Below are 12783 nucleotides of genomic sequence, written 5' to 3'. Positions count from 1 at the left end.
GCCCCAGATCAAGAGTGAGAGTGCTCTCACCTGCTTGAGAAGATGCTGTGGCAACTCAGAAATTCTGGTTACACTTTCATCCTTCTTTGATGGTACTGAAGGTTGCCAAGAATTTTTCCTTATAGATTGGTTGAAAAGACTAATGATATATTTTCCCCTTTTCCACAAGGGGAATTTCTGGAATCTTCCCTTTGGGAAGTAGTCCTTTCCACCACCTTCCTGGAAAACCTGGAATTGTGCTTGACTACAGCTCCTCCTACATGGGGAAGGGACTGCCTGCTCCTATTATCTTTGGGTGATCAGGGCCTCAGGGCTAAGGTTTGCCAGGCTTATGGTGTCTGAGGTCCTGGTCTTGGCTAAAGCTAAAAACAGGATTAAATTTTACACACAGGAGTTAAGTCAAGGACTACTTATTTGGGCAATATGGTCATAAAACAGACTAAAAAATGTGCAAGGCCCTGGGTTCGATTCTGAGTACCACTAAAAAAAGGGAGGAGGAGGAGGAGGGGTGGGAGGAGGAAGAAGAAGAAAGAAGAAGAAGAAGAAAGTTTTGTGCATTGGTATTGGGACTTAACTCAAGTGGAAGGTGCTGGCTTCGTCCCAGACTTCTATACCTCCTTACTGCCCTGTCTCCACCATAACTGGAGGCATCCACTTCTTTATACTTTGATGCTGAGCCTGTTGAAGGGAGGCAAGTTGCTTTACTGAGAACTGCAATAGATTCCTGTCAAGTATTTATTTTTATTTTTTATTTTTTGCAGAATAGTTCACTTGCTGATTTGACTACATCTAAATTTGGCATGTTTTGACCCTTTCTAAAATGATTTGAGAGAAGCATTGTTATTGACTTGGAGGTAGAGGGAAGGAAAGACTTTAAAGAAAAATTTTTTTTCCTCAGGGGCTGAAGTAATTCATATATATATATATATGAAAAATATATATATATATATAAGAAAAAGGATGGGTTTGATCATTGAAAGCTGTAAATATCTATCCATGTACTATCACACTGGATCAAGCACAATTCTGCTTTGTAATTGTCTTTTCTTCTTGTCTCAACCTGGTTCCCCTTCAGCCTATTCTCAAACAGCCTGTTTCACCCTTCAGAGGGAAAGTCAGATCCTGTCACTCTGCTCAAAACCCCTCAAGCATTTCCCATTTCATTCAGGGTAAAAGCCAGAGGCCTTGAAACAATATACCAGTCCAAGGTCATCTGATGTCCACCCTGTGCCATTTCTGACATTTATTCCCTTTGTGCCTACTCTCCCCAACCCCTCAAGCATTTTTGCTGTTCTCAAACAGGAAAATGAACTCCTGCCTCTGGATCTTTGCATTTGCCAGGACTCCTCACCCTGCCTGCAGAGCACTTTCTCAGCAGCCCATCCACTCAAAGCACATCCTTTAAGGAGGCTTCTCCCTGAGCTCCTCCTCATCTTGCACTCTCATCCACTCACCATACTTTGTCCCCCTCCCACACTGTTTATTTAGTTATTTATTTTTCTTACTATTTGTTTTCACTCAGTGGAATATAACCTGCTTGAGAAAAGAGGATTTCTGCCTGTTTTATTCCCCAGCACCTAGAACAGTGCCTGGTACATCAGAGGTTGAATGAATGACTTGTGGAAATTGAAGAAGAAAAGAGAACTCACTATCTCTAAGAGAAACAGAAATCTGGAAATTGCACACACAAAAAAAATTTAAAATGAAAGAAATGTGGTGTATATGGTATCCATTCCCACTGACAGGCCTGTTTCTGGGTGTTTTGGATAGCTGATTCAGAAGGAAAGGCCTTGGATATCTCCAGTGTCATGCTGAAATGCAAATGATGCTGGGAATGACAATGAGAATAATGCAAAAAAAAAAAAAAAATCTAGGTGGAAATGGAAATTGGTTGTTTCACTTTCAGAGTAATGATTTTCAAAGTGAAGGGACTAAATAGGAAATACATTAAGGAAAACTCCTGTCTCTGAAAATGTAAACTTCATTCACATTCCAATCTGTGCACTTTTTCAAGCCCAGTGATCCAAGGTCATAGGGCACTTGTATTAGCATAGACCTTGCTTTGTTAATTCACCTCTAGCTAACCCTGTGAATTCTTTGTTATGATGGTGGCCTTCCAATGACAATGAAACTAAGCTCTCATAACACTGGTAACATTTATACAGCACTTAGACAATTCCTCCAGGAATTGTCCCCAGAGACCTTAAGAGATAGGTCAGGATTATTAACCCCATTTTGTACTCAGAAAAGAAGCAATTTCCCTAATGTCACCTGGTAAGCTATAATTTGACTGCTTTATTTATAAATAATGGTCTACTTAATACAGGTTGTGATACATTAAAGATGACTTCTTTAAGTAGACAGCTTCATATTGGGAATTAATTATGGTTAGTGACCTGGAACTAATAGTATTCCAGATTTCTCTGAGACCAGAGTTTTGTCATCTTAAACGGGGAAACTGATTTAGAGGATCCTGTATTCGAGCCTCCCGAAGCCATTTGATATTGACCAGGATTAGGCTACTCTGCTCAGTTACTACTATGGAGAAATCTGTAAGGGCTTATGTGTCATTGAAGGACCTCTCAAGCCATAACTTAAATCCCATTAGAATCCCCCCCACACTTTTTTTTTTTTAATACTGGAAAGTTCCATTTGGCTAAAAAAAAAAAAAAAAACAATCAGTAGTCACATAGATGACTAAGAAATAGAGACAAAATTCTCATTAGGAGGACTCATCGCCAACCAATGTTATGGGAAACACAGGACAGAACATTAGAGAAACTACATTGGAATTGTATTTGAAGCCATTTCTGTTGCGCTTCATTCCTTTTTCTTTCCAGAGCAGTCTTATGAAAGGATCTCAAATTCAGTTCAATGAGCATGTCAAATACTCAGGAAGTTGTGAGGAAATGTAAAAGTGAGGGGACTGCTTGTAAGTTCATGTCTGTATCAAAAGGAAACTAGAATACTACAGCATATAAAGAGAATTTTCAACCAAAAATGACTTGCCAGCTTTGAAAAGAAAAAAAAAAATGTCTTTATCCAGATGTTGGAAAGTTTTTCAAAACCTCTTCTCATTTCATCTTTATGATGATTTTTGCTTACTGCCAGTAACAACAACAAAAATGCACAAATTCTACTTTTAATTTGTTTTTTGTCCATTTCCTTTAAAGAGGGAATGCATTCATTCTTTTTACCTAATGTTCCTAAATCTGATTTACTCTATACCACTGTCTTTATAATCTGATTTATTACTTGAAATGTCAGCTACAGTTTTACACCAATAGGCAATTTAATGGAGCATTTAAAAGGTTGTTTTTTTTTAATTTTTTATATGTTTTAATTAGTTATACACGACAGTAGAATACATTTATGTACTTTGATATATTATACATGGATGGGATATAATTTCTCATTTTTCTGAGTGTACATGTTGCAGAATCACATTGGTCATGCAGTCACATATATACTTACAGTAATGTCTGTTTTATTCTACTATCTTTCCTATCCCCACATCTCCTCCCCTCCCTTCACTTCTCTCTACATAATCTAAGGTAATGCTATTCTTCCCTAGTGCCCCCCCTACCATTGTGAATTAGCATCTGCATATTAGAGAAAACATTTGACCTTTGGTTTTGTGGGTTTGGCTTATTTTCCTTAGCATGATATTCTCCAGCTCCAACCATTTACTGGCACATTCCATAATTTTACTCTTCTGTAACACTGAGTAATATTCCATTGAGTATATATACCACATTTTTTAAATCCATTCATCTATTGAGGGACACCTAGGTTGGTTCCATAGTCTAGCTATTGTGAATGGAGCTGCTAAAAATACTGATATGGCTGTGTCACTATAGTATGCTGATTTTAAGTCCTTTGGGTATAAACCAAGGAATGGGATAGCTGGGTCAAATGGTGGTTCCATTCCCAATTTTCTGAGTTAAAGAATAATATTGATATGAAATTTGAAAATATTTCTTATACAAATATATTAGGATTGGTCAGATTAAAACATAAATTGATAGGTCAATAAAATCACTAGATTTTTGAGTCAAGTTAAATTAAACTTTAAAATTAAAATCTTTGTGAGGTTGAGTCTCAAACACTGCTGGTGGTGGCCACCTCTTGAGACTATCGCTCCCATAAAATCGAAGGGGTTGGTAGTTTTTAACAAAATGTGGCTAAAGCATCCTCGGGAACATTCCTCCAGCTATATACAGTGCATTCTTAAGGTAATCTAAGCAGATTGAAAGATCTAACTTTTGTAAATGAAAATCAGTGAAAGATGAATCATGTGAATTATATGTCAAAACTTTTTGAACTCTGAAACATAGTCTAGAGTTGTACTGTGCCATTCAGAGGTCAGATCAGCTCACTGCATAATTAAAACTTTGATGTTTCCCATTCCTATTCTGTCTAGTTTGAAATGCACAGAAACGTCTGTCACCTACTTGTCAAATATTTAGTCTGCATAAATTAAGATGGTGAGCATGTGGTCAACCTGTTTGCAGCAGGCCCACTGCCTCCAGGGCTTCACCCTCTGAGGCTTCATTTACCCAGGGTCAACTGAAGACACTACAAGGAAAATTCCAGAAGTAACCAATTCATAAATTTTACTTTTATTGAAGTGAATTGTTATATCTGTTCTATTTTATGATTAGTTTTTGTTGATAATTTCTCACTGTGCCTAATCTCTACACAAAACTTGATCATAGGTATGCATGTATAGGAAAATACCCAGTACTATCGGCCTCCTTGTCCACAGGTTCAGAATGCTTGAATCTAACCAACTGTGGATCAAAAATATTCTGGAAAAAAAATAAGCATCTGTTTTGAATATATATATATATATATATATATATATATATATATATATATACACTTTTATTTTCCCCATCATTCTTCCCTAAACAATACAACATCTATTTATGTGGCATTTACATTATATTAGATATTATTAGTCATATTAGTCATATAGAGATGATTTAAGTTATGTAGGAGGACACATGTAAGTAATGCAAACAGTATTATTTTATACACACACACACACACACACACACACACACATCCTTAGATTTTGGTATCCACAGGGGATTCTGGAACCAATTCCCCTCAGATCTTGAGGGACCACTGCATACATGGAGATGTATATATCTAAGGTTTCATATATCTACTGGAGGGTCTTAGAACCTGTCTCCTGTGGGTAAGGGGCAACTACGTATATATAAAAAGTAGAATTGTTCTTTTTATCGCATGTCTTCTGTTAGCATGTAGTATTAAGCCAGTCTTATTTTTTTTCCCATTTAACAGCATATATTAGAATTGATAACCATCATTCAACAGAAAAATGCTGTATATGTGTTTGATTTGTTGTTCAAGTTCTTAAATATTAAACAAGTTAGTACAATAATTAGTTAAATATCTCCTTGCCCCCTTCTATGTCAACAAAGATGCCTATTTTGTGAAGTTTAATATACTTTGTTTCCTTGATCAAATTCTTCCACTATTGGTCTTCAACTCAATTTCCCAGGCTTGCAAATTCAGGTGACACATGTTTAATCAAATCCAGCTTCGTTAGTAGATTATAGGATCTTAACAAATATTTTGTGAACAATTTGATCAACACTAAAGAATTAACAACTGGAGAGTTGTTTTTAATTTCTTATCTGATTATAATTCTTTGATATCTTAAATTGTGTCTTTCATCTGAAAGCTTCAAAGTGCTTCACCTATTATTTTTTTAACTGTAGGGAATCCCTTATAATTCTTGCTTTCATTTTCAGTTGGTGGTTTTTAAATTGTCAAAGCAACTAAATGAGTATTCTTCCTGATCAAATCATTTTTTTCCCCTACCTTCAGTCCCCTTAAAATACATTGATGGCTTCCCATAATTCTTAAGATAAATGCTGAGAGGTCTACAGGGCCCTGCCTACTTCTTCCCCTCCTTTGCTTGGGCCACCCTGCCCTCTAGCCTGAGAGGTCTCAGATCAGCCCTCTTTTCCTTAGGAGGGACTGACCCCCTTGGCTAAGCCAGTTACCATCACCAAACTCTAGGGGCCCCATAGACCTCTGCTTTTTCAAAATTGATATTTTAGTTCCATTTATGTGATGATTTAGGTATCTGTCTCCTGCCACACACTGGAAGTTTCTGGAGGGCAGGGAAGGTCTGGTTTGCTGATGTTTTTATTGCCTTTTAACCATTGTCATTCTGGTGCCCAGCATGGAGCTTGACAAATAACAGATATTTAATAATGTGGAGTATTTGGGGGATAAATAAGATAATGCTCTATGAAAACAGGAATTTTTTTTTTTCTGTTCTGTTCTGAATCCTTAATCCCTAGAACAGTGCCTGGGCCATACTAATTGTTCACAAAATATTTGTTCAATAAATTAATGTCTTCCTAAGCAGGGTGGCTCATGCCTGTAATCTCAGCAACTCGGGAGACTGAGGCAGAAAGATTGCCAAGTTCAAGGCCAGCCTCAGTAACCTAGTGAGGCACTAAGCAACTTAGAACCTGTCTCAAAATAAAAAATAAAAAGTGCTGGGGATGTGGATCAGTGGTTAAGTGCCTAGGTCCAACCCCTGGTATCAAAACTTAATTAATTAGTTAATTAATTAACATCTTCCTGTTTTTTCAAGGATACAGAAAGTATTGATGTGGAAGCAGAGAGTATAGGTTGAAATTTTCCCTGTACATAACATAGTATTTCCAGGAACTTACAGAGTTAGAACTTTATAGACATTTTTTATTGTGATAAAATATATATAACAAAATTTACCATGTTAATAATTTTCAAGGGTCCAGAGTCAGTGGCATTAAGTACATTCATATTGTTATGTGTATATCACTGTATCTAGCTCTAGAACTTTCTAGAACTTCCCCTCATTTCAGATTAAAGTCGGTTCCCATTAAACAGTAACTTCCCATATAGCTGTGACTTTATAAAACTTCTTTTGTTGGATTTAGTCTTTTCTTCTCAGACACTTTACATGGAAGTCTGACATGTTAAATATGTAAACATAAACTTATTTTGCTTCATGAATAGGGTTGGGTACCTCGACTTCCTTCCTGTCAGCTTATATCTTGGTTGGTTGGTTACATCACCTGGAGACTATGTTCCTGGAAGGATACCCTCCAGAGATTAGGGTCCCTGAGGCCACATCTAGGAACATCTTCTCAACCAGGAATGAGGTCTCATCTCTAGTTCAAACCCAGAGGTAACCTGTTTCCTCTGTCTCCTCATCACCACCTTGTCTACACAAACATATGTGCTCCACACAGATATGAGATTGTGAATGCTTGAGGATTGAGATCATGTCTTACTTATCTAGATTTCCAGAACTGTAGGATGTTCATTATTGGTGTGTATTTTCTGCCCTGTGAATGAGAAACTTCCCTAGTTTTACTTTCTTTTTTTTTATTAGTTGCTCAAGACAATACAATGATCTTGACATATCATACATTTGATTCAAATAGGGTATGTTACTTTCTTCTAGGAAAGAAATTTGACAACCTCACAATGCAACACAGTTCACTGGTGAACCATTGTTATCTTAAAGACATTCTTCCAACAGCTGCTCCCTGTGTGCTCTGTGACCACCTGTACCAGAACTCTCTAGGGCTGCCCATCACAAGAATGGATTTCCAGATTCCCTCCTGTATCTGCTCAACCAGATGCTTTCAAAAACTCGATTTCCAATCTTCCCCAGTTTCTTAGATACAGTGTTATTTTCTACATCGTCATAAAAACCTTCTTTATTGGTTTGTGTTATGTTTAGGGAAACTGAAAAGTTGTGTCTCACTATCTGCTATATAAAATCTTTAAAACTTTCATATATTCAATGAACTTTAACTAGCTTTCTTTTAAGTTTTTTCTTCCTTAAGAAAAATGAACACTGTTACCTTAATTGCTTCAGAGAACTTATTTAATATCCCTTAATCACTTTTGTTCTGTAGTCCTAAATACACTAATATTTTTAAGTGAAATTCATTCTTCTTAGATTATAGAAACAGATAAAGGACCAATGAGAACTATTTCACGTTTTATTATGTTAGAGTTTGCTGACTTTATCAGGACAGAGCTAGCTTTTACAACAAAACCCCAAACTGTGCAAATGTCATGCAATTAGAGTCCTTCCCAGCTCATGGAAGAGTTCATTTTGGGTGATGGAGACCATAAGTGTGGAGGGAACAATCTCTACTCTTTATCCTCCAGAGACCCATGCTGGCATTGGTATTGATATCCAGCCAGAAGTGGAAACATAGGAGATGGCAGAAAGACACTTGCTTCTTCAACCTCTGGGCAAAGAAGTTATACATATTAGCCCTCTTACATCTCAGTCTCACCCAGATGCAGGAGAAGTGGAAGGAGCCTCTCCCCACAGCCACTGTGCATGACAGAAGGGGACATGACTCTTGAATACACAGATCACCATGACTGTACACTGAACTTCCAGGTTTCTATTTATGGTTATAGTAATTCCTCCTATGAAACCCTGGAATGTATCTCACACCATGAAATGTTACAGTCATGTACCTCACAACACCATTTCCAGTGCACACACAGTGGCTTAGTCAGTATTTGATGTTTGAATCAGCTTGAAAGGTAGCAAGTGATAGTGTCACATGAGATCTAAAGCTCCCACAGGTGGTCAGTCTTTGCTCTAGTTCATTTTGTTTATCAAGGGATCACTGGATTCCTTTTCCTGAAAGGCGTAGCACAACATATATTGGTTTATCTCCAAGTTCCTATGAGGATGGTTCCCTTGCTCCCATCCTGACCTTTAAAAGGCATGTAAAAATGGGTCCCAAGGCCCAACAAACATGTTGGGCCTTGGGACCCATTTTACTTGTCTTGCAAGAGTGAAATGCACTGGAAGTCAGGGCCTGCCCTTTTGGGGTGCTATCTGGTTGAGCTGCTAGTTAGAGAACCTGCTTTATTTCAGACCGTGCTTTTGCCTTTTGCATTTTGTTTCATGTGCTGTTGTGAAGGGGAGAACTGAGTTTCAAGATTATTTTGGCTTTCTGCCACACCAAACAGAATTAGCCTGCCAATGCCAATTTTAATAGGGTCATTTATTTATCCTTTTCATTTCAGTTAAAAAGTATGAATGGACCCCAAATTCAATCCAAAGAACATGTCAAAAGCAGGAAGTTAAGAAAAAAGAATTGTCTGAGGGTTAGTCTATGATTTTGCTACTGTTCAGGTTTTGTTATGGTCAAAGATTAAAAATAACGTTGCAAATCGCTATCATTTAATAGTAATACAAGAACAAAATAATTTTGCATGCTACATAAATCCATAATAGTGCAGATATATACACATATTATTACATGTAAAGTTTTCAACTGATGATCCAAAAGGTATTTCTCAGCTATACTTATCTTGAAGATTTTTAACAGGAAACAACTGAAGACAGAATTGGCTTTGGGGGGCATCAAATGATTGATATGTCAATATCATCTACCTTAGCTATATTTTTAAGGAGGCCAGTTTTAAGGAATCAGCCTCATACGTTTAAAGGGATTACAAGTATTTCTTGTTTGAGGATACTTTTTTACCTAGTAATGTTTGCAATAATACATTTACAGTTGTATTGAATGTTATAGATTCTCACTTTAAATCAAAACAAAACTAAAAATCCTGCAAAAATTATATACCAATCAATAAATAGCAATTTATTTTGGGGCAGTTCAGAAAGTTCGTTATTTTGCTTTTCTAGGAGTGGCTAAGGCAAGTTTTCACTTTTCTAAATTATTAAATTCTTTATGTTCTACTTATATACCATTGGATTACATTTATTGTAATTGGTTTATTATGTGAGCAGTGGCCTTTGGGTTTTTTACATTTGTCACCTAAATGCCATTCATCTTTTCTGAAGGCTACTTTTCAAATACATCAAGTTTCTTCTTGACCTTTAGACTTCGGACTGGTTTTATTTAATAGGATAAGTTGATTGTATTTGGTAAAAAAAAATTAAATCATTACTTGGTTATTGGAAAAATAGTCCTCAGCGATGATGCATTACCCTATTCTGTTGACCTAATGCATTTCAGAGTGATGAAAGCCCATGGACACAGCTGTCAGAGCAAGAGTGATGACTATGACAAAAATTCATTTCCAAGAGATGTTTGGCATAATTGCTGACATAGTAATACAATTAATATTTAGTTTTTTTGGTGTCTTTGCTTGAAGGTTCACATTGCCACAGGAAGGTTAAACATGTGGCAGTACTCTATCAGCAATATACATGAGCAAATAAATGAAATAACTTCCCACGTGATGCCATGAACCATACCTAGGTAAAATTATTTATATGCTCTTTTCAGAGCATTTTGCTGACTTGAATTATGTTAAAAAGAAAAAAAATATAAGAAAAGAAAAACTATTAGCACTTATCAAAAGAACCACATTCATTTGACTTCCCTTTAAAAATGTAAGTTTGAAAGCATCTTCTTCCATAGTGCACCTTATAGTATTTCCATACCTACCCACTTTGTGAAACATTATTAACAAAAGAAGTAGATTTGGCTGGGAAACCCAGATGTGACAGTATAATAGGAGTCAGGGGGCTTTAAACCAAGCCCATAGGAGGTGGTGGAACTGGGAACCCAGCTCCCTACTGACAGGTACAGAGCTTGCTCCATTTGCATTCTTCCTGCAGTGTTATGACTCTTGGTCCACACTTCTCTCTTCCTGACCTTTTTTTTGTGTGTCAATGGACCTTTATTTTTTTTTAATTTTTATACGTGGTGCTGAGAATCAAACCCAGTGACTCACATATGGTAGGCAAGTGCTCTACCACTAAGCTACAACTCCAGCCCACTCCTGCCCTCTTCTTAAATCTTGACAGCCCCTCCCAAGTTTATTCTCATTTACCACAGGGTAAATAGAAAAAGCACGGTCTTTGTATTCAGACAAAAGAGGTTTTTGCATTCCAACTGTATTACATTCTAGCTATATGACTTAGAGTCATTTACATAGCCTCTCTGTGCTTCAGTTTCTGCCTGTATATCAAAGAGAAAATGATATTTATCTCATAGAATTGGAGTAAAATAACAAACTTTCTAGAATATGTATACAGAATCTAGATCACTGTAGTATCTCATTAAATCTTTTCTTTCCTTGTGGTGCTGGAGATTGAACACAGAGCCACACTGCCCTGGGGAGAGAAATTGTGGAAATATGCCATGAGAGTTGAGGAAGTGGAGGAGAGGGAACAAGACCACATCCCGTGCTGACCTTACAAAATTTGATCTGTAAAGGGACACTCACATAATTAAATAAAAATTACCAAATTACTCCATTAAAAAAATAAAAAGATGTGCAACCATATCAGTATTCTCAACTTTAGATTATTTTCATCTTTGTATCCTGTTGCATTTCAAGAAGGAGTTAAATGTGAACTAGTGGGGGTGGGCTGGGAGGGAGGCAGGATCACCCCTGCTGGAACACTTTCTAAACAGTCACCATTAACTAATCCCTAGCCTCATGTCACCTGTACTACTGACCAATTTTCTTTCCTCTTGCCTAAAACCTTCAGTGGCTTTACACTGTTCTCAGGTTAAAGTGCAAGCTCCTAGATAGGTTGATGCTCAATGATCTTTGCACTGTGCTTGCAAATGACCTCTTTTTTAAAAAAAGTTTTAGTTGTCAATGGACCTTTGTTTTATTCATTTATATGCAGTGCTGAGAATAGAAGCCAATGCCTCGCACACGCTAGGCAAGCACTCTGCCACTGAGCCACAATCCCAGCCCCTGCAAATGATCTCTTAACCTCCCCTCTTGCCATCCCCCTCCACATCTGTAGCTTCACTGCCCTACTAGTGGGAAGGCTACTCATTTCCTTTGCACTTACCCTCTGTCTACCAGAATGCTCTCCTACTCTCCTTTTGGGTTCAACTCAATTGGTACCTCCCTTCGAAGGCTGTCTTTGAGGACCCCTTGTAGAATTAGCTGTTCCCTTTTTCTGTGGTTTTACAATTCTCTATTAATATTGCATTGTATGGTGGTTGGTGTGATTTCTGGCTATTTTTCCTGCTCAACATGTGAACCGGGATTCTTAATGGTAGGAAGCATGGCATATTTATATTCTTTTTTACTTATTTATAAGTATACATTGTATTGACAGATACATATTAAATGTTCAAATAAGTTCATTGAATTGAATTGCTGTTGTAGACATAACTTCCAATTCTTGTAGCCTTGCTCTTATAAACTTCTAGAGGTTTTTTTTTGTTTTGTTTTGTTTTTTAATAACTAGGAACCACATGACAAGAAAATCTTTGTTTCGCTTCTAAGGAAAAATCACTAGCTTCCACAACATTGATATTTATTTTGTCCTGATAAAAATACCATAATATTAGATACAATGAAAATCTATAAAGAATAGTTGTATGTGTAATTATTATAAAGGTTTTTTTTTTGCAATTTAAGACAGAAAATATTTTGTAATACATGCATAAACTAAAACAGTTGAGGTTTTTACATGCCTTTTTATTTTATTCCTGGAATAATTTTGCAATTCACAGTAGTCCTAACATTTGAGTGCAGCCCAGAGTTCCTGAATTGACACTTGTTTCTCTTCTCTGAAGGATGTTTTCAGAGGTTGATAGTATGACTTCTGTTTTCAGAAATCCAAAGTCCAAAAATACACAAATCCTCCCTTAGAAAACCTTGGGCGTTATTGAATTGGCTGTTTAAAAATTGAAGCATAATATGCTGAGCTGTGATTGTTCTATGTCCCATCCACAGTATCTTTTCCTTGCTAATTCTTAG

General features: G+C 36.8%; 1 protein-coding gene across 43 annotated transcripts in view; it reads left to right on the top strand.

Moving 5' to 3' along the window:
* Positions 1–12783, top strand: part of Nrcam (neuronal cell adhesion molecule) — a 270775-nt gene that overhangs the window by 117394 nt on the left and 140598 nt on the right. The gene's annotated exons all lie outside the window — the stretch shown is intronic.

Source organism: Marmota marmota, unplaced genomic scaffold (genome assembly GCF_001458135.2).
Source record: "Marmota marmota marmota unplaced genomic scaffold, marMar, whole genome shotgun sequence".
In the NCBI taxonomy this organism is placed as follows: domain Eukaryota; kingdom Metazoa; phylum Chordata; class Mammalia; order Rodentia; family Sciuridae; genus Marmota; species Marmota marmota.
Note: the sequence above shows the minus strand (reverse complement) of the source record. Positions and strands in the feature narration are given on the sequence as shown.